The sequence below is a fragment of the Cyclopterus lumpus genome, chromosome 4 (assembly GCF_009769545.1).
Source record: "Cyclopterus lumpus isolate fCycLum1 chromosome 4, fCycLum1.pri, whole genome shotgun sequence".
In the NCBI taxonomy this organism is placed as follows: Eukaryota; Metazoa; Chordata; class Actinopteri; order Perciformes; family Cyclopteridae; genus Cyclopterus; species Cyclopterus lumpus.
The window spans coordinates 16,108,206-16,131,228 of NC_046969.1; positions in this window are offsets into that span (position 1 = coordinate 16,108,206).

Sequence of the window (23,023 nt, forward strand, 5' to 3'; positions counted from 1 at the left end):
GGAGTTGATTGGTGAAGTGCCCGACAGCCATAAAAACCCAATCCGCAACGCTGAGCATTCACACTCTGCCATTTAGCATTAATCAATACTTATCAAGCTGCCTCAACCCTCATCTGTTAAGATGGCTCGTCAATTGTTTAAAGGCCAGATCAGCTCTTTTATGAAGCACCTGTTTCATAAAATCACTATTCCCCCACAGAGGTGTCTACATTATGACAGCTTGAAAAAAACAAAACAGAGCCAGCCTCATCTTTGCCTGTGGCCAGTGTCAAATTAGTTACAATCATCCTCTTGTTGTCAGAATTAGACATGTTTTGTTTTCCACCTCATTGGCAATAAAATGAAAGGGGTGAATGACAAATTGAATCCACAGGCTTAATTGCGGGGTCCTTGATGGATGAGGGTCCATTCAAATGGGGGAGATAATGAATGAGAAAGGAGATAGGAGAGCTGTTGCTGAGCAGTGAGGAGGACAGATTACCTCTGTGCTCCGAAGAAAGCTTTGATTGGTGGGATTTGTTTATCAGTTTGACTGCCAGGCGGAGATGAGTTTTTTTTCTATCTGTGAGAAATGTGTTGTTTGGCTGTGACGTAACGTCTGAACATAACTGATCTTAAACTCCTTGAAAGAAACATCCAAATAGCAGAAACAAGCCTCAGAGAACATAAATATGTCCTAGGGTTTAACAACATGTTTGCTATTTGTCGGATATATCTTATGTACAGCATTGTCTCAGCAAGATTCAGCACTGAATAGAATATGATAGACCTGAAACTGCAAATATATTGGACAAAATCCTATAGATAGACTGCACATTAAAGAGAGATGTAGGAGAGGCATGCATTGTTCCTCTCTTATGCAGAAAACAGGCCTTGCTGTGTTTTTGAAAGGACATTGACAAAGAATGGGTATAAATCAAATGACATGTGAGACTGTCCAGTTTTAACATTGAAGGCCCAACACCAGAAGGTTTTCCTCCCCTCAGCACTCCTGCACTTTCCCATACGGTGTCCCATAAGTCACAGCAAAACTCACCTACTAAAGTATTTTACACAATTAAATGGATATTTCATGGTTTGAATTGGTTTGGTTTTTCAGGTCAGAGAGAGACGTCTGATGCAAATGTGGTTTGTGTCTAACTGGATTATGATGTCATCTACCTTTTACAAAAGCACGATGTGGACTTGCCAGTGGCTACCTCACAAACAAGGAGAATGGATCTCATGCCAAAACCTTATAGCAGACATCAGCAATTCCTTCCCCTCTGAATACATTCATATTAGGTTCACTCCATCTTTCTGTCTCACATTCTCTCTCCGCTTCTCTTTATTTTGCCCTATAAAAAAGCAAATAAATAATGCATGGTATGATTAAATTACCATTTCCATTGTAAATGCATGATGTAAATGTGAAAAGTAACTTGCTGGCAAAGAATTAAAAACGAGGTTTCATTTCATTATGTTAAGAAGTGCACTCAGGAGTCAAGAAAAATAAGTTGGCAATGATATTGGAAAGGTCGTCCTGGCTCATCATGCTGTGTGTGTTGGTGAGCCTAAACTCACAACATGTTGATGGAGCCATTATGGAAAAGGCTGTAGGACATATTTTCTTTACTAGTTAAAGTTATAACAGACATGTAATCGCTGGGTTTGATCTCTCTCTAATATGTTTTTATTGTAATCATCATTTGGCTCAACTCAACTTTTCACTTGTGCCCCTTCACCAGCATCCGCCTCTTTGTACTGGTATGTGGGCTGGTCTGCATCACAGCACAATCCATGATACAGTTGTATTACTGGCATTGGAAGCTTTTTACTGCCATACCATGTTGAAAATGAAAAGCAGTCGTGCCCATTATGTGGTTGTCCTTAAAACGCACATCCAACCCATCAAATAGACCACAGACAATACAAGTGGATGTCAATCAGATCGAGAATAAGATGCCAACAGGGTAGGGGAGATTAAGGAACCTGAATTGAAAATTCTCCAATTGAAATTCCAATTTTGGATTTAAATGTCTGAGTGGAGGCTCAGTGTGGATTTGTCATTGAAATGCAAACCGTTTTGCTTGCAGTGCTGTATACTAAGGGATGTAAATTAACATAAATTTAGTTTTTCAACACATAAAAACTGGCGCTTTTTCAGCCAGGTTTGGAAATGCATTTATTCAGCATGCAGTCATTCATTATTCATGTTTATACGTGTGCACCTCATAATTGCTTTATTCAAAGTCAGGTCTTGTTTTGGCATGGGGCCTTTTGATGGTTTACAGATTAACCCCTTGAAATGTGATCGCTTTAGATGTAATGAGTGTCTAATGGACACCTGCACTCCGTCTGCTGGAAAGACCAGCCATCAAAAAACTACTTGGCCATCGTCCCTTTGAAAATTAGTCACACAGGACGTCCTGGTGGCTCACACCTCCTGCCTCATCTGTCACCTCCGGTTTTAGGGACCACTCTTATACAGTCTGGTTCACAGCACAAAGCTGGCTGGTATTGTAAAACCTCTAACCCCTGACCATTTGTGCCTATGTGTCTCCACAATATCGGACATACCAGACACAGTTTGTATGGTTAGAGTCTTTGTAACACAAGGTAAGGCATTTCCTCCGTTGGCTCCTTCCATCCTTCCTATCACCACATTGTCAAAAGTGACCTGATTCACATGTAATTAAAGAGGAAAAATGGTCCTAGCTTGAGTGGGGTAAAGGATTATTCCCATCGATCCCCCTGAGTTCTTTTATTTTTTGGATGACTACATTCTTCTAATATGATGAATGAGAACGCAACAGCCCAGTAATTTCATTCTCCAGCTATTGCCATTTTTATTATTTCTCTGGCCTTAAAGAAATGCTGCTGAATTTTTTTCAGAACAAAACCACTTCAAAGGCACAATAACCTCAGTGCTATCGAGTCTAAGAACAAACACTCTCCAGAAAAGAGTTGATACATAGCAAGCAATGGATTTAATCCTTGACAAAATTTAGACCAACATTCACAAAAAAAAGTTATTACCTCCCATTTATGTTCACTTTGCATTTCAAAGGCACGGGCTCTCCAACTCACTCCCACACCCTAGTTAAAAGTTTAATCCTGACACGGATGAAGGACACGGCCCTTCTTTGTGAGTCGTCTGCTGAATGTCCAATCATTGGAGGGTAGGGAAGTGATGAAATCGGCAGGAAGGGATGGGGAAGGAAGGCAGCGAGGGGGAGATGATCTGAAGGCTACTCTATCTGCCAGAAGTCACACCGAGTGATTGCCACCAATGAGGGAAGGAGATTAGCGAGTGGGTGTTTGGGTGGGTGGACGGGGGATAAAGTAAAGCGTCCGCGACTGCTGGAAGCCAAGAGGTGAGAAATGAGTATATGTGAGCATGTGTGTGTGTGGGTTTGTCTTCAGTGAGGGGTGGCAGTTACAACCAATGTGTCTGATCCCACTATACTTAACCTCAATGCATTTTTCATGAACTAACCTCATTATTATAAATCCATCACCTCCAACCTACGGGATTCTGAAAGTGAGAAAGTTCCTTTTATCTAAGCAACATAAATGTTAACCATTGATAAAGTATGAGATGCACCAGGAAAAAGTAATTTGTAAAATAGTGCCTGAGCTGTACCTTGAGCAATAACCTAAACAAGTGGATATCATCAGCTTATCTGATTGCAATGATGTTACTCTGTAACCGCCCATGGAAAAGATATCTCTTAAGGTACTTCACAGGCATGGACATGTATTCAGATTATTAAATTCCTTAAAACTCCTTGATTATGGGTAAAATACATGGTAGCCATATCCACAAGGTTATGGTGGTGCATGTGATGAAACTGTCTTCATTTGTTCATGTCTACAAACTTGGTTTCAAGTCTTGACTAAATAAGTTTCACAGTCAAAAAACAATTTGTTGGCTGGGTGTGAATTCATATAATTTGATTGGCAGTGGCCCGGCAACATATGTAAATAGACCCCCCTCCCCCAACTGTCCTCACATGGACATCAAACACTGATTGATGCATCAAAGTGTGACATCACCTTCTTAAAACTGAGCCCCACCCACTTCAAAACACTGAGAAAAGCAAGGGCAAAAACACAACTACAGAATCTCTTAGGCGACTGACCCAATAGTGGATTTTTACAGGACCCCATCACTCATGCAAGAATGGGAAAATAGGTTTCTAGGGCCTTTAACATATAGTATAGTAGGAATTGGTACAAAAGGCTTCAGTAGCTGGTACTTCTTAAAATTGACCTTATGTTTACCTCCATACCAAAGAAGTACATTCTCAATTGTTGCTTGGAGGTAGAGCGCATCATCTTTTAATCAGAGGATCAGTGGTTCGATCCTTGTCCTCCAGTCCATGTTGCTGTTTCCTTAAACCCAAATTGTTCTCACAAGCTCTTAGTCCTGATGGGCAGGTGGCACGTTGCATGGTAGCCCCTGCCATTAGTGTAGCCCCAGCCATTAGTGTAGCCCCTGCCATTAGTGTAGCCCCTGCCATTAGTGTAGCCCCAGCCATTAGTGTAGACCCTGCCATTAGTGTAGCCCCTGCCATTAGTGTAGCCCCAGCCATTAGTGTAGCCCCTGCCATTAGTGTAGCCCCAGCCATTAGTGTAGACCCTGCCATTAGTGTAGCCCCTGCCATTAGTGTAGCCCCAGCCATTAGTGTAGCCCCTGCCATTAGTGTAGACCCTGCCATTAGTGTAGCCCGTGCCATTAGTGTAGCCCCAGCCATTAGTGTAGCCCCAGCCATTAGTGTAGCCCCTGCCATTAGTGTAGCCCGTGCCATTAGTGTAGCCCCAGCCATTAGTGTAGCCCCTGCCATTAGTGTAGCCCCAGCCATTAGTGTAGCCCCTGCCATTAGTGTAGCCCGTGCCATTAGTGTAGCCCCTGCCATTAGTGTAGCCCCTGCCATTAGTGTAGCCCCAGCCATTAATGTAGCCCCTGCCATTAGTGTAGCCCGTGCCATTAGTGTAGCCCCAGCCATTAGTGTAGCCCCTGGCATTAGTGTAGCCCCAGCCATTAGTGTAGCCCCTGCCATTAGTGTAGCCCGTGCCATTAGTGTAGCCCCAGCCATTAGTGTAGCCCCTGGCATTAGTGTAGCCCCAGCCATTAGTGTAGCCCCTGCCATTAGTGTAGCCCCTGCCATTAGTGTGGCATGAATGAGTGTGAATGGGTGACATGACTCAAAAGGCGGTTATATAAGTACAAGTCCATTTACCATTTAATAATGCTCAATTTGAATTGTATTTATCTTCTGTATTGGTAATTTTTCATGAATATTTTTAATAACTAACAATTAACTGCACTCAAAATATGATGAATGTGTCTCTCCAAACCTATAGCATTTCCATGGGAGACTGAAAAGGGTCCGTTCTGACCACTGACCCATGAAACAATTTGCTCTGCCTGTCAAACCCCAAATCCCAGCAATGATGTCAGAGCAGGTGGGGTTACTAAAAGGAACACATGTGGATATACAAATGTTAATAGCTCGAATCATTTTAAATAGACTTCTACACATTTTCATTGCTACCAGTATATGTGTTCCTTGAGTGAATATATATTACATCATAGTCAAATGACACAATGGAAAGTATAGAGTTTTGATAGCAAAACCTGAATCGTTGGTGGTACACAGTATACTGTGCAGATGTCATAACAAATTTTAAACTCCAATTGCATCATCTCATTCCATATGCTTTTTAATGTCTGCAAAGTGTCTGTGAAGCCTGAATAAATGAGCAGGAAAGATATTATTATTTCAAAAGGACATCAAACCATGTGGCAGGTTGTGTGAGTGAAGAGAGGAAGTGAGAGTGACTTTGTACGAAGGGATTGTTTTTCCTCCTTGACGTTCACACAAGCGTACAACTGTACGCACATGTGAATATGTGCATATGTGTGCAAGTGTGGGTCTTGTGAGTCCTGTGTGTACATGGGTGACTATATGAGACGGAGGAAGGAAAGAGTTGATATACAAAAAAACAGAAGATTGAGAAGCTGATCAAAGAAGAAAAGTGAAAGAAATTCATGTATGCATACTGACACACTTGCGAGAGTCCTTCTGTGATTGTGTGTGTGTGTGTGTGTGTGTGTGTGTGTGTGTGTGTGTGTGTGTGTGTGTGTGTGTGCGTGCGTGTGCCAGGTGATTATCTTTGAAGTCAGAAGAAAAGAGACTTGTATTTCCATGCCTATGCTTTATTCAGCAGGACACAAACATTTGCGGGCCTAAACGTATACATAATACACTGACTACATTCTTTTGGGCAGTGTGAGGAAGTCTTTTTAATTATTTATTTATTTTTCAAAGCACATGCACAGCAAAGCACAAACCAAAGGCCAGTGTTTTTGGAGAGACGCAGCAGCTTGGCATAGCCTTGTGACTGAATTCACCATGCTGGTGCTCGAAACTCTGGCCTCCCTGGAAGTGGACTTGATCTTTTAACCTCTCCCCTGTGACCTCTCCCAGTCACATGGTTAGCTAAGCTGTGACCCTTCGCGACCCGGTTGGGTAAAGGGGAGGCAGCTGTGTTGGGGAGGTCAGGATTCGCTACTGCGAATAACACTTTACACACATTTAACACTGGGAGCTGGGTGAAGCAAAGCATGCTTAATCACTCCTGATGTGGATAAACCCTCCAGAACTATTTTTAGACCATGACCGAATCTTTGTGGATGTCTGTGAAAAAGATGCAAGGTGCAATTTCTAACTTTAGAGTTATATTTTGAGGACAAATTTTATCGAAACCCCAATCAAGACGTTTCACTTGGTCTCATAATTACTTGTGGATTACTGCAATTTTTTAAATAAATTGTGTTGCCAAATCTTAGCCCTGGCAGACAAGTAACAGTGTCTGCAGTTAAATGTGCAACATAGAATAAAATGATCTCATATGTACATGTTTTCTTCAACAATATCAATAGGTATGCATTGTACAACAGGCTTTCATTCAAAGTATTATGAATTATAAGATCACATGGTATCTAAATTCCTTTACATGTGTGCTCTTGGTCTTGACTTGGTCTGCATTCCCGTGTAAGTTAACTTTACTGTACCGGTGTGATAGACACATTATCTGCCTTTAAATGGTTTAAAGGCTCTGGTTTAAATTGACCAATTAAGCGAAAAACAAGGATGAACATGGTGATACTTATATTTATGAGATGTGTAGGCTTGTCTCGCACCCTGCTGTGAGACGGCTGGAACGCCTTTGTTTCATTTATCATGGACATCCCGTTCGTACCAGTATTTACTGTACATGTTTCTCCATGTTTGTGTCTGCAGTTTTTTCTAACATGCCGATTTGTCACTCCGGCCAATGTCAAGAAAGAGATTACAGTGGGAACTAATGGGGTCTCTAGGCGGCAATGGTGGACCACACAGATCCCAGTGTGAACAAGCAGTCCGTGTGAGCACATTTACTGTGCATGTTTATGCACACACGGCGCATATAGTCATTATTTGTGAATGGGGTTTCGTCTGTACTCACATACAGACATGTTGAGACACACTCAGACATATTACTGCTCTCGAGGTCTGGCAATTTTTTAACTCTGGATTGAGGAGCGAACCCAAACAAATCCAGTGCACGGACTGTTTCAAGAACCTGACATTTATTGAATCAAATTGAAATCAAAATTGTGAAATACATGCCAAACCTCTGTAACCTTCTTTTGGCCTTCTCACAAAGATTTGAGCTGCTAGACTTCAGTTTTCCACAGACATCTCTCCACCGTCACACACACACACACACACACACACACACACACACACACACACACACACACACACACACACACACACACACACACACCTACACACACACACACACATATACACACACAGCCCTACCACAATTTGCTGCTCTCTACAAATTGTTACATATTGCGGCAGTTACTAGATACAGCAGAAAAGGATTTCACAGAGCACTTATAGAAAATCCTTACTTATTCCCCATAATCCATGATAGACCTGATGTTAAAAGGTCTTCGTGGTATATTTTCGCTCTGGGCAAGTTCACTTTACACCCAGATTAGGTTCAGGCTAGGATTTCTACTTCATGGAGGTTTTCTTCTTAGGGTTTGTCCAATCTATTCTTTTAAGAGTAAAGAACTGTTTGTTTCAACCCATTAGTTTGACTTGGCACAACTTAAAAACAGCAGGATCCCACAATGCAGTAAAGCCCAAGTGGCACGAACTCAGCACCGTGGCACTGCTTTCTTTGAGAAGAATAATACAGTGTGATATTGGGGTCAGTGCCACCGGCCGTCTGCTTCAGCCATACATTCAGAAAAACACGAGTGTTTTTCGTTTCTCTGTGTACGTTTTCTGAGCTATGTAATTACCCCTGTCATCTCTATCGCAGCCACTGCAGCCGAGCCAACACAAATGTCCAACAGCAACCTGGAATTGGATAAAAAAAGAAAGAAATATCTTGGCTCATAAAATCCTGCAGAGAGGAGTTTCAGTCTGCTTTCTTTGTTCAAAGTGTGTGCTGCAGAAAAACTGTGGATTGCCCCAAGGGCTTAATTCTCTCTGTGTTCTGCCAGTGGAAGGGATGGGTGGGTGACCGCGGAATGCCACACGAAACACATGCTTGTTTACGATGCTTGGATGCAAATGATAGACTGAGGTCACAAACTTGGAGAGTTTGTGAGACAAAAGGCATCTTACATGCAGCCATATTTTGTGGATGAGATTGGTGGTTTTGCTCCGAGGTTCATCATCACTCCCTAAAGGGTGTGTTTGATCTGTCCCCTCCTCGCCTTGGTCTTATGTGCGCCGCTCTGTTATGGCTGCTTCTTCTTTGCCTTTGCTGCGTATCGTTACAAATTCTGATTCTGAGAGTTCAAACAAGAAGTCCCAGAGGAGGAAGGCTGATTCTACAACAAAGCAGAGCGAGAGATGGGGGGAGAGAGTGAGAGAGAGAGAGAGAGAGAGCACCCCGCTGAGACTTCTCCTGCTTCTCTGAAAACTGGGGAAGGCGAGGGTGGTGGGGTGGGTAGAGATGGAGGGAAGAGAAGGATGTTTGAGTAGTTGATCATCCTCCCATCTCCTCAACAGCTGTGCAGCAGGACGAGCCGGAGTTCTGATGCGTGTATTTCTGTGTCGTTCATCTCATGTCAAACACATGGAGAACAGAGTTCTGAGGAAGAATGTAGATTCATCTCACAGCACACAAATTGAAAGCTAAGCGGATTTGTGTGCACAATTTGTGTGCGCAACAAATAGGATGCCACTCTGTTCTATATTGTGTGAGTAAAATTCATAGCAGCGGAGGTAGGCAAAAAAGGAAAAAAGTCCACCTCAGTCTTCCATTACTGCTCAGCTAAGACTTAATGGGCCACATTGCAGGCGGACAGAGGAGGAGAGAGAGGCAGCAGAGCAGACCTCTCTGTTAAGCACATCAATTGTAGGATGTGGCGAAATGAAAAGAGACAGCCAGAGTGAGGGATGGATGGAGAAAGAGACCGAGGACAGGCAGAGGAAATATGAGAGACAAAAGGAGAGGAAGAAAGTCTTGGAGAGAGAATAGTCCTCCATGTCAAGAGTGTCAAGCACAGGAAGTGACGTTTTGATGACAAGAAAAGAAAAGGAGCACATGTGGGCTAATATGTGAGGATGTTAATCGCTGATATTGCCTATTTCTGCGCTTTCAGGTCTGTTATTTCTAAAATCTGGAGAGGCGAGTAGATTACCTGCAGCAAGATCTGTGTGTGTGTGTGTGTGTGTGCCTCCAAGATGCATTCCTGTCCTTTAAACGATTAAAGTGAATACGTTTTTAAAATGACAGCCAGTTGAATGTATTGATGCTCCATCATGTCAACCTGAGAGATATAAAGCCATTTAGGGAGGGACAATGAGCACATCAGTGCTGCATTGTCTTCAGAGCACTTTGTTTTCCCTCGAGAGAATAGCAAAATACCAACCATGTATCAGTAAAGTGAGACTTAGCTAAATGAATGTGTGTATGGCATTTAGAGTGATTCTGTTACTGAATCTTTCGCTTGCATGGGACACGGCGTTGTTGGTTGTGACCGGATGATGAGAGGGGTGGAGGATAAGGGGTGAAAGAAATGGGTAAGGAAGAGAGTAATAGAGGGGGGTCCCAGTCCCCTGGAGAGCCTGGTCAGGCATTAATCTTCTCCCTTTGACAGCTCCCTGAAAGTTTCTCAAGAAGGGCCATTTCCTCGAGCTATTATAATGCTTCACTCAAGCACAACCCCTATGCTGAGTGTTTGGGGGAAGGAGGGAGGACCGGATAGATAGAAGGGAAGAAAGAGTGAAGCGGTTTGTGGGACCTCAGCAGCAGAATATAAGGGATCATTTAGTGGATCTAGAGCGATCTGTCACATAGAAAAAAGAATGGAAAGTTATTTATTTTGGATTTGCAATGCTGTGGTATTTTATATCAAATGCCTGAAACCATTGCCCAAAGCATACTATGCCCTAACCAAATATAAGCTACAACAAATGTTGACACATGTAGAAATACATAGTCCTATTGTAAATATTGCTAAATTTCTATTTGTTTTTAAAGATTTGTTCCTTGCATACATCTGCATTTTACCAAAAGAAACCCTGTTAACTCATTTCTTCTCACAAAATATCTCAACTCCTACAGTTACGCCAGGACGGAATTTTTCTAAAATGTTTGAACCAAACAGGCCATTCAACACCCTTCAAAAAGGATTTGACTGATGCAGTGGGTTGTTCCATTTCCTCACTAAGAAATGGCTGAGTCAACACTCAGTAGCCACAGCATGCACACACACCAACATTAATTCTGGAATTAAGAATGTGAGTCTTTCATTATTGATTATTAAATCCCCTTTTCCAACTGAAAAGCCTTCTGTGGGTTTGCCCTGCAAAACTAAATACTTAATTATGAGCATCATCAATGAGCAATATTGGCTGTTTCCAAAATTGTGGAAAACAGCATTTTGAGCTTAATAGTTAATAATAGCTCCAAATGCCTGTCAAAATCCCTTCATATACTCCTCTAGCTCACTGTTGATGTTGTGAAATCTAATTGTGAACCGTGTTGAGTTGCAACACATCAAGAGTTACCTGAGTGGACTTTCGCAATTTAGCACTGGATTAATTTGCCTTGGTTTGGGAAGTTATGGTGCATATAGGTGCTATATAGAATCAGGGGTTGTATCTTTAAGCACAAAGGGAAAAACAAATGACTTAGCAACGATTGCACTCGATGTTAGATGTACTAGCCAGCCCTGTTTGTCTTTTTTCCTTTTGCTAAAAATGAAGACTGGAAACTGAAGGAAACAGTGTTCCCCAGAATGTCAAACTATTTATTTAAAAATGAAGTCCCTCATTGTGACAAAAAAAAGAAAACTGCATTATGAACAGCCTACAATGTACTTAACGTTTTCATGTTCAGAGAGAGAGTACAACAAAAAGATGTTTGTCTCTTGTCTTAAATAAGCTCAGTGATTCACAAACATCTGCTTGGCTAACATCCATAAACCTGTGTGCTTTTGCAGAAACAAGAATAATGCTGCTTCCTCTGTTCTCTGCTTCAGTCTGCCGGAGGGCTGTCACACACCACCACCTATTAATCTGTAAATCTCCTCCTCTCCGTCTCTGCCGCTCTGTTTTTCAAACACATGTAGAGTGACATGGTCACTGTATCACGAGTGTCAGTTTGCACCACATGCAAGTTCTCCCTGCACAATATTATGAAGTGTGAAGCTCGGTATGCTGTCAATATGTCTCTGCTCTAATGCCACCAACACATGTGCCTGATTCCAATCCACTACCCACATAGACATTTTTGTTTCTTCTCACATACAGGAATGGCGTTGCTGGCAGTGGTGGCTGTCACAGAGTGTCCTCCAGGTATGGACAAGCCTGGCACTATTACCCAACTCTTCCTTCACCTGTGATTAAAATTCACCACGGCTAGCACAGGGTCGGGGCCACTGACTCGGCCAGGTAGCTTCGAAATCAGACAACAAATTAGTTTCTTGACCCTGCACTGGTTCAAGGACAGCAGTCTGGCCTCCTCTGGCGGACTAGGCATGGTGATGGTGAGAGCTTGACAAAGAAGGGGAGGCAGAATGTAGGACAACAAGAAGAGACACGGCAGCAAAGGCAAAACATTGGAGCACGTACGAGATGGTGATGTGAAATGAAATACAGTGTAAGCAAGAGGCATAGGGAACCTTAATGAAAAAGGAAGAGAAAGAGAAAAAGAGAAGTTGAGGACAAAGTTAGGTAATAGAGTGGGCACAAGAGGAGAAGTGGTTGAGAATGTTGCAAAATCCTGTGATTGCTTGGTGAGCCGGTTTCTTCTAGCCAGATGCTCCAAATAAGCAGACAGGGCATATTGTTGTATTAATCAAATGAGTGAATGTGGGGAAAGTGAGATGAATCACCCTGGAACAGGTGAAAATGAGATGCTGTGTTGAATTACGATGCAGGTGGGAACTAACACATCCAGCCACTGACAGAGTCTACGTATACATGGTCTTGTAAAGCTCTCGGGATGGCACGGAATTGAGGTTTAAGGTTCAGTTTGTATTCATGTTTTAGGCCTTCTATGAGACTGCACACATCATTTACAGGATTTATGACACTTTTCCAAAGCGTATACCGCACTTCATAATTTGAAATACATTTTTGCCAAGCAGTTGGTTATTTCGATTAATTTAGCTGTGGTGCAAATAAATCTAGCTTGATTAAAATAATTACAAAGTATGGCAAACATAAATTTGACTCAGTGCTAACTTACTAGCAGTTTTGTTGACAAACCCCTGTTTTCAAGGTAAATAAAATTACTTTGCTCAATTAATAAATCATATTTGTCATTTCACAAATCCAAAGCCATGTCATTATCTACCTTACTAGCTTATCTCTTGTTTGGATAGTGCTGTTTTGGAATATGTATGTCAGTGTATGGTAAGACTTAGTATGGAGCACTGCATCAAGAGACTTACAGGAGTCACACCATGTGGCTTATGACATTAATCACTACTCTATATCTAAATATTGTGTGATATGTTTTGGTATTATCCAGGCAGCAGGTATATTCCCAACATGACCAATGTCACGCTTGTTTGAATCAGCTGTTTTTCTGAGCCGTGACTCTTTCAGAAGATGATTGTATTGGTTTTCAAGCCGGTGTGTGCTCTATGGGGTTCCAGCAACCATTTTCAACGTGCGTTGAGCGATTTGTTCAGTGGGCCATCTTGCAGTCAGTATTCAGAGCCCGCTGTGCAGTCACTCATTCAGCCTTTTGTGAACATCTTTTGTGGTCCTCAGTCTACAAAAGATGCACACCAGAACATGTCCTGGGAGAGTGGGCAGAGAAAGTGTTTCCTTTTTTATTGCCTTTAATTATCTCCAAACTGGGGTGCATGCAAGGGATTGCTACATGCACTACTCCTCTCTTGCTGGGGGCCCCATCACCTCTCAAAGAACTGTGTACTGGGGACACAAATTATCACATTTATGCTTTCAACCATTCCTTCTTATGTTTAGACACAATCTCACACAAAATAAGACACTTACATTTGTGCATATGTGCACACACTACACAATATACACATTGTGTAGTGAAGGCTTAGACCAACCAACATGTCAAATCCCGAGTGAGGCCTGATTGTGATACAGTGAGGCCCAATCAAGCAGACACAAGTCAACTGTGGGCCCACTATGATGCATCACATTGACACTGGACATTTAGTAATTCAGCTGAGAGGTGGGAACTCATAAATCTGTGGCTGTCATCAAAAGTCTAGCCGGCAATGTCATTACAGTGTGCTTAATGAGTCGTTGTGAGTCGTTAAGAAAATAATGACGCCTGTATAGTTGAACCATTTTTGATAAGCAAGCAGAAGCAACTCAGTTCCCCAAATGAAAACTAAAATTAAAAACCAAATGTCACAAACAGCAGGCCTAGGATATATAAGTGTCTAGAGTAGATCAAACCTCAAAAGAATGACACAGGAGACCGATAACCTGGAGGTGATACGTGACCGTCTGAGAAATTGATATTTAAGTATCAGGCCTCACTCTCCATTTTCCATACCATCATTCAACAAGGGGAATCGGGAGAAAAAAAGAGGACAGACTGCAGCCTGAAGATCATAGACACATTTTCACCGTCATGGTAGTGGGGCAAAGAAGGTATCTCCTCTGACCCTGGAGTTCTCTGCTCATCAATCTTCAGCAGGTCATCAAATGGGCAGGGACAGAGGAGGCCAAGGCAATTGGATTCGCCAATCGTGATGAATCCACTGCTGGTTGCTGGGTGGGTTTTATTTTTGGGAAGGCGATAGGAACAATGGGACAGAGAGCAGGATTTTTACATGTTTGAGTCTGTGGTGTGTGAGACATATTTGTACTTGTTTGAATAAGAAACTTACTTTTTCTTAGGTCTGTAGTAAAAAAGTGTGTTTCTAATACATGACGGATACACACACACACACATACGCACACACACACATACGCACACACACTCACTCACATATCTTGGCCTTTAAACAAGGTCAAGCCTGTAACCGGGTAACCATCACAACTCATTAACATCTGGGAAGATCCATTGCTCTGGATATTGGCTTGGACAGACCCTCTGAAGCCGATTGTCTTTGGACGTTTCAAGCCTGTCAGTTCCATCCCAAACAGCCTGTACAGCTGAGAGACATCTGCTGCCCAGAAAGACAACTTTATCTGCTCCTACAATTCCCACATCTGCCCTCAATGATATACCACGCTCAGAACAAAGGCTGAATTATACTTCTGGATCAAGAAATTGGTATAACTTTTCACTTCCATTTCCCCAGTCTAATAGTCTCTGGCTTGTTTAGTTAAATGCCTGAAATAAGGTCTGTGGTTAACACAACCGACAGATATTTAATTTATTTGACTATATAAAATGCATCAATGGATACCCTTCTCATACATTTTGAAACTTTAAAGTGTCTTGAAACTAAAAGGTGGCCAAACTAATCTAGAAAACAACATCACGCCGATTAGTCCGCTTTCACAGCCTCGTTATGTAAACTCATGTTTATGCAAACGTGTTTTAGTGGTGTTCAACAAAATGTGCAAGTATCATGAACTTGTTTCCAAAATCCTAAATCTAATTAATAATAATAACAATACTGCTTTTCTAGACACTCAAAGACACTTTACGTAGGGCATAGACAAACAGAACAAAACAAAATAGAAAGACAAGGAGCAAACAAAACAAACAAATTCTAACTCCTGGGGTTGGCCTACAAAAATACGTTATCCCTGCAGATGGTTGAGTTGTGCATTTTACATGCTTAGTAACTGCCTTCATATTTTCTCACATTCGCTTGCTTGTACAGAGCTGCAAAAATGGCGCTAAGGAGAAGGCTTGTAATGGAAATTGCTTTGTGAAAGGGGGGAGAAAGAAAAGAGAAAGAAAGACACAACTTCATGAGCGCAGTATGATCGATTTCATGAATTGTTTGAATCCATTTCATTTAAAATGTTCTCTATTCATAATTTGTCTCAGGATTACACTAGGGGTGACCCTGCATATTTGAATGTTTAACAATTCAATCTAAGACGCTTGTTTCATCGCAGTGATAGAAAAATGTGGTAATGAAATAAATGATCATTCATAAACAACAACATGGATATTTAAGAATCAAAGAATAGGCCGTTATTAATCAGTGCACTCACATAAGAGCGTAGCATTATCGTATCTATGTAGATGTATTTTTAATTTACGAATGATTCTCCAAAAGGTTTCCTCTTGACTGTCCATCGCTTCTCCGTTGTTTCCTCTGTGTCTGTGGATTGCAACAATGTGGAATTATGACCTTAACTTTTATTTACAGCCAATCAAGCAGCATAAGAAAACTTGACTCTGATGTACCGATCTCCGCTCCTTCAATACCACGGACAGTACCACTACAAGACTGCTGTCCATCATTATTCTGACAGCTAAGCTATATGCTTTTTGAGACAGTTACTTTCTTTGCCCATTTTTCAATTGTATGTAGTCTTGGTACACAGGATTTTCAGATACAGTGTAAAACTCACAGAAAGAATAACAAACATCAAATGGTGCTCGCTCCAAGAGAAAAAGAGGGAAAATAAGAATACAAATACATAATTGATTAAATACATAAATAACTAAGTAAAAGAAAGAAAATGAATAGAAAAGAAAAAAAGAAAAACAAAGGATGAAGAAATAATAATTGTCCACTCCTGAATGTAGTATAGTAGATGCTATATATGCTTTTCAGAGAGGATGGCGTATAATGTGTGTGTATCGAGAGAGTTAACAGGTAACAGTTCAACCAGAGGGCCGAGCAACACATAGTAATAACCCTCAATGTATTAATAATGCTGCGACAGTACCCTATTGTTTAGTAAAGATAGACTTTTGGAGCCTTAATGAATATGTGATTCACATATTGTGATTTGATAGATGTCCCATACTTTTTGGATCCATACATTATATGTGGGGGGAACCGGTTTTAACCATCTGATGGTTATACCCTTAAATGCTGCTCTGAGTAGTATGTTTTAAAGGTATTTTTTGTCCCTCCCATCCAGGCCTTCAGGTATCGCTCCCAATAGTGCTACTGTGGGGTCTCGTTGGATGTCCTGTTGAAATATCTCTTTGAGGCCATCAAAGACTTCTCTCCAGTATGTATTTAACTTGGGGCATAGCCAGAATATATGTGTGTGACTGGCAGCACGTGATACACAGTTCCGCCAACACAAGTTGCAATGTGTTGGGCCGATCTTGGCTACTATTTCTGGTGTTCTGATGAATCTGGTGATTATTTTCCGTTTAAACTCCCTCCAAGTATTTGAGTTTGAAACTACCGGTGCCTCTGTGCACATTTCCTCCCAGGTATTCTGTGGTATGATCTTGTTCATTTCCGCTTCCCATCTCTGCTTTATCTATAGGGAATGATGTAGATTCATAGATAGAAATATGTTATATAGGTTACTTATTGTTTTCTTATCTTCGTTCCCCATCTGTATTTTCTAGTAAATACCTTTCTAGAGACGTACGTTTCACAAGCGTTCCCCACCCTGCGTGTTGTTAGAAAAGTTCTCATTTGTAGGAAAAAGTTTTAAGCTGCTCGAATGTCTTGAGGTTGTTCTCATTAAATATATGGTGCAAGTAAACCAGTCCCGTATCTGACCACATTCTAAAGCCTGTGCTAGATTCTTAGGTGTGAAGGGCTTCATAGAGCCAATGATTGTTAATAATTAAATTAACTTTGGAAGCCCACAAGCTGTCTGTAATTTGTTCCAGAGTTTAAGAGTGATCATCTAAAAAAGTAAACATTTTGGGCATACGTTTTTTCTCAATATTAAGCCAGTGTATGTGCTATTCGGAAACAAAGGTTTCATCTGTGCAGCACAGAAGTTATATTTAAAGTTTTAGTTTAAGTTTAAGGCCCTCCATTTAGCTTAGATTGCTGAAAGGTTTTAAGTCCAATTCTAGGATGTTTTGTTTTGCTAGATAAATTTGGAAATAATTTGATCCCGGTTATCAAAAATGTATTTTGGAATTTCTTTAGGTAGCATCTGAAATAACTAGAGAAGTCTGGACGGAACATGTATGCGAATACATTCAACACGACCGAGTGGGACAAAGGGAGCGTAGGCCATTGTTCCAGGTCACTATCAATGCACCAAATTATTTCACTATAATTGGCTTCATACAAATTATGTAAGTATGGGGGGATGTATATGCCAAGGTATTTTTTACAGTTTTTTGGCCACTTTAATTGGAAGTGTTTTTCGCTCACTGCATAGTTGTGCTCCCACAGAGGCCAGGAGACAGAAAGATACACAGAGCAAAATACTGACTTCAGTGTAAAATAAACCCAGTTAGCCCACATTAATCTCATAGTTACAATTTCTTTCAAAAAGTGTGATGATGTGTTGGTTCTTTGAATGATTAAAGCACGGATATATGATTGCTGTTCTGTGGTGCTTGTTTGCAGTTTAATATGTGCACATTACCGATTAATTCTCAAGCTTTTTCTAACATTCAACGGGTATGCTGGGCCCCTGGGCATGACCACCACACTTTAGTGCATTCACATAAATCAGAACTAACGAAGCATCTTTCGAGTGAGATGAATTCAGCGCATCCGTTCAAGCAGGAATCATGTCCTCATGCCGAGTGCCTGTTTAAACAGATGAGAGAAAGGAAAGACTAAATTGTAGGCAAGCAGAATATAAGGAGGGTTAAAGGGGTCATAACACATGGACATAGTGAAATGGTGTAGACAGGCACTGTCACAGCCAGCCATGAGAAAGGGATGCGTGTGTCTGTGTGGTGGTGGTGGGGCTGACTGCTGTGAGTAATGGCTCCTGTCTGACAGGGCCTTGGGAAATGGAGTCGAAGAGATCGATACGTTATAATGTTAACAACGATCCTTCCTCCCATTGTGCTTCCCGAGACAAATCTATTAAAGATCCATCCCATCCCGTCGTCACCATCCACTGCCAACAGCATACAGAGAGAAAAGGGGAGTGATAGAAAAGGCAAATAAAGGAAGTGAGAGGAGTTGAGATTTGGGGTCTGCTGCTATGCTCCGAAGCTGCTCTGTAAAATAGGGATTCGCATTGTGTCATAAGATGTTCACTCACATTCAATGACCAGCCCGTTTGATTGTCATGCACTTGTTGGTTATTTGCTTTGATCGATTTGCAGCTCGATGCAATGCGTCTGGCTCTGTAGTGATACTCTCACCGACGCATTGATTACTCATTAACAAAGCAATATTGGCAAACGTTTTGATGTTTCTGAAAACACCAGGTTGGTAGTGTCTTTAAAAGTAATTATTTTGACTAGGTTCACTTCATTGTACATCTTGGGGACAATAGCTTGAAACATATTTGGATAAGTTCGGCTGAGGGAGAGAAGTGCCGTGGCAAGTTGCCATCGCCTCAGAGAAAAGTGCTGCCTTAAACAGTTCAGCCTGTCACTCTATCTCCCAAGGGAAAGTCAAGTGGAGAAACATTTGTCGTTTTTCTCCAGGGGCCTTGTGTATGTATGTGTGTGTTTGTGTGTGAGAATGTGCAATATGAGTGGCCCCTCAGACCAGGATGAGCAGTGAGTAGTGACGACAGCTAACGTCAACCATGTCTGATGGGCCACATGTGGAATTTTCATTACAGAGGAAAGTCAAACAGTCACACATGCGTGCAACGCCATCCGCATGACGAGGATGAATGGGGGAGATATGGTCAGCTGAGGTTGGGCAAGGTCTCAGCTGCCCAAGGACCTCCTGCTTTTCACCACCACCCACACATATTAATGTTTATGTATTTTTGCCGGAGTGCACAGGGAGGATCACGTCAAAAAACCTGGCTGACCTCTCAAACCCTGCTCCTTTATTACCGAACAAGCTGTGACACTCAAAGTAAAAGCATGCACACAAATATCCAAACATGTTGATGCATCAATGTATACAAATAGGTTCCCCCTCCCCTTCCCCATAGCCCCTGTTCATGCAATCAGGGGCCTTGCAGAACCCCTGCAACGCCAGCAACTGTACATTCTGAGGTTTTACGATCTTGACCTCATATGTAAGTGTCACAGAGTTGTATTGAAGGGATCAGCTTAAGTGAAAGGGCCCCCGATCGTCCTTCCTGCTACGACCCCCCAAGCTGTGGACACAGATCAAGTTGCACCCCCACATCCCCCCCCCAACACCCCCTCCCTCCAGATGTGAGTCAGGGGGGGGATCCTGAGGCTCCAGTAATGTGTGTGTGTGTGTGTGTGTGTGTGTGTGTGTGTGTGTGTGTGTGGGTTGTAGGACACACTCCTGTGTCGGCAATGTCACACCCCCTGGCACTTGACGCCACCGACCTGTCAATGAGATGGATAGGCCTGTGATGCCGATGTAATGTTAGGGTTGGGGTGAGGGTGACACCGAGCACCTCTTTAGTAGCTTGCCCTCAAGCACCCAGTCACACCAATGTCCCTGGAGGCCGCACAGACCCTCGACTCCAACTCCACCTCAGCGGTCCCTCACCGCAGAGGTCTTTATTAGGTACTTTATTTTAAACCCTGCGTCCAGACAGCGCTGTTCTTGTCAGCATCCCTCCACATGCACAAGTCTTACCACAGGCGGCGAACCCCCGGCCCCCTCTCCGTTTCCCAATGATCAGACACTGCGTTCGGTTCAGATCAAAAAAGGTCTGAATGTTACGATGTTATGGCTGTGTACAGTCAGGACACCCATGCTGTTTATAACTTAATTCCCACATCTGTTTACCTTATTGATTGCCCTGCTTAAATTTTAATGGCGGGCCAAATGTAGTGAGGATTGTATTTCTTGTTCTGAGTGGCCAGCTTATCAGATTTTCCCTTCACACTGACGTTGTCAAACACTGAGCACAGGTTGAACATGAAGCAGGCAATAAGTCAATACAAAGACCAAAGTGGTAACACTTAGAAACCTTTCAAACCTTCTCGCCTCCCATTGCCGCTTGAATATTTAATATGTTAGTGTCTGGTGCTCTAAATCTCAAGATGGCTGCGGAGGATCTGTCATTACTGAGCATGTGTCAAGTCCTTTCTAATGCAGGATTGGGTTTGCACGTCAGCAGGTGTAGATTTATGTTCAAGGCACAGAGTCGTGGTTAAATTCCAATCAATAAAGTATCACCAGGAGGTTAAATGATTGATCTGTTCCAGGAATCAATGTCCTCATTTATAACCAGTTAGAGAGATTTAAACTGTGCTGGAAGTAAAGTTGGTATTTATTTCTTGGAAATGTTGAAGAGTATTACATCTTGACAAAACTTTTGCCATTGTCATCTAAGCATCTCTCTAGATATTATGATTTGCAATTATTCTATACATCCTTGTAGCATTTCAGGGAGCTTTAATGAAAACGGAGTGTGTGCTGAGGTCTGGAGATTTGGTATGGAAGAATTGGTAAAGGCTTTTGATGATCATTTTTCCATGAAACAAATTAGTCAGAGGACTTTCAGAATGGATTTCACTCTGCAGTGAGGCGAAACCCTCCCCACGCCAGGAAGACGAGACACGCCACAAGTTGCTTGATCTCTCACACACACACACTAACGCATGTTCACACACACGTAAGGAGATATTCAGACAGACAAATGCTCTCAGACAGATAGATTGGCACACACAGAGCCAACAACATTCTTAGCAAACTCTAACACACAAACGGTCACACTCGCACAGCCTCTGAGCGGATATAACCTAACCCCGACCCGGTCACATTGCTCCCACATAGCAGAGCAAACCGAATGAGTGTATGCTGTGTTTGAATTAATGCCCATGTGTGGCTGGGGTCTATGGGAAGCACTATAAAGCATGCAAATCGGTGAGAATAGACACACACTCACCCAAAACACACACTCCAACCAGAAGATATTCCCGCAACCATACAAATGTGATTGTGGAAAGCCTAATGTACACACACGGTACACATTCCTATATATATACACACGCATTCTCAGGGGATATACTTTCTCCGAGGGTGAATCTGCTGAGTGAGATACACATATATCAACGTAAGCTCTCTGGGTGTCACAGATACAAGTCACAAGACGATATTGGCATATGTTTGAGCAACAAGGCATGCTGACAAATGTAGCTATGTTGTTTCCTTACAAGACAGGTGTGGCTGTCTACTGCTGTACTTTTCAGGGTGTCACACACACAGATGTTCTATTTTTCGCTGTGAGGAATAGAAACCAAGATTTAAAGTAAAGAAATAATGTGGTTTATGATCAGCCACTGATTAACTGTTTGGTTTCTGCCTGTTTCTCAAGAGGCAGGACAGGTGGACGATCTGTCAGAGACAATATTACCAGGTTCTGAGTACACACATGTGCGAGAATCACACATGTATTAACATCAACACACATACACATGCCTGGGTCTTTAAAATGCATATTTGCAACGGGGCCACATGAAGGAGATACTGTTACACACGTATCGGAATTAAATTAGCCAACGCTATCTCAGTTCTCCCAAAAGCAGAAGGGCCCATCTGCAAACATCGGACAGCCTCTCTACAAAGACCTGTCATTGTTTTGAAGCCAGCCACACCGTCCAAGCTTCAACTCAATAAGCACTTGTGTTTATATACACAATGCAGTGTCATTAACTGTCGCAAATTGTATTGTAATCAATATAGCTAATTTCATTGAAGACATTATTTGACTGGTCTGAGATTGGCATTAGTTACAAAGCACAAGGCGATGAAACCAAAGTTAGAAATAATGTTAGTTGTTTGTTGCCCCCCCCCCCCACCCCCGCCCCTTGTTTTTCTGTCATGCTGATGGAAATTAGAGATACAGGAATCTCAATGATGGCTCGGAGCTGTTGACATTCTCTGTAGACTTGATTCCACCCCACCTTTTTTTTTTAATCTCTCATCTTCAACAAATTGAGAGATTAATAACACCCCTCCCCCACTGAATCTAACCATACTTTGCATAAATACAAAACACATTTTGTGGGTGCTCTTCTAGAACAGTAGCATCAGACTGCAGACAAGTCTGCTTTGTTTCTGCAGTCAGATCTTTAAAACAGATTATCAACACTGTCATTTGCAAGGTATCATATCAGATGTGTGTGTCCATCACCATTCTATTTTCAGGGGTTGCTGTAATAACGATCTAGGCTTCAGTAACTACATCGCTACGCTGGTGACGCGGTTTTCCAATGAGGAAGCAGTCAAAACAAAATACAAGCTGAGTGGCCAGAGTGGCCATACTGAAACACAGCTGTAGAGTTGTAATCTCATTTCAAAATGTGGTTCGGATTGAATTTGTAAAAATAGATTTCTTTTTAGTTTTTTTGTTATCCAGACTTTCTAAAAATCAATCTGGATAGACCCAAACAAAACGGATTTGAGCTTGCAGTCGGAACAAGGTTGCAAAGTTGCAACAGGAAACTCAAGTGGGTATCTTGTTGGTAACAGTATCCAACCTATTTTAAAACAATCCTCCCTTTGTTTGACTTGGAAATAATATGGAACAATGTGATG